This window comes from Elaeis guineensis, chromosome 2 (genome assembly GCF_000442705.2).
Source record: "Elaeis guineensis isolate ETL-2024a chromosome 2, EG11, whole genome shotgun sequence".
NCBI lineage: Eukaryota > Viridiplantae > Streptophyta > Magnoliopsida > Arecales > Arecaceae > Elaeis > Elaeis guineensis.
This window is the reverse complement of record NC_025994.2, coordinates 37,613,899-37,614,594: the sequence shown is the minus strand read 5'-3', so window position 1 is coordinate 37,614,594 and position 696 is coordinate 37,613,899.

Sequence of the window (696 nt, the reverse complement as noted above, 5' to 3'; positions counted from 1 at the left end):
CAAATCCAAAGTAAAATTCAAGAATCAAGAGGCTAAGAGCAACCAATTTAAAGGATTAATCAAATAAGACAATCATCCAAGGACTAAGAAGCAATGCTCCACTCTACGGATGATATTCAAAGCACCAAACCCTAGAAGATTGAAACCATATCAAGATCCAAGGGCTTAAAAGAAAAGCTCCAACCAATGGCCAAAATGCAAGGCCATTCATCACAAACCCTAGCGCCACATCTTAAGATCCCAACACCCCTCTCTTTCCTTTATTTGGAGCACACACCACCCTCCTTTCTCTCTTTATTTTTAGTGCCACATAAGAAGTCCTCCATTTCTCACACCATCTAGGGTGTGTGCCTTCTTTCCTTTCATCGCATCTGAGCCCTCCATCAAGCCACATCAATTGAAACCCTAACGCCTCCTTAAGAAACAACTTATGCTCCCTCTTTTCTTTCTTTCGACCCATCTTATTTCATGCCATATCCTAACTATCCAATGCCTTCTTTTCTCACATCTAACCTTTTTCATGCCACCATCTAGTGCCCCTTGATCCTCTCAATAAATCTCAACCATCCATCATCAAGGAGCCTTACATGTCCACTTAAAATTAAGAAACCTTAGCTATCCATCCTTTCTTCTATTAATCCAATATTGCTTAATCTATTAAACTTCATGTCTCTCTGTACCTATAAATAAGTCCCA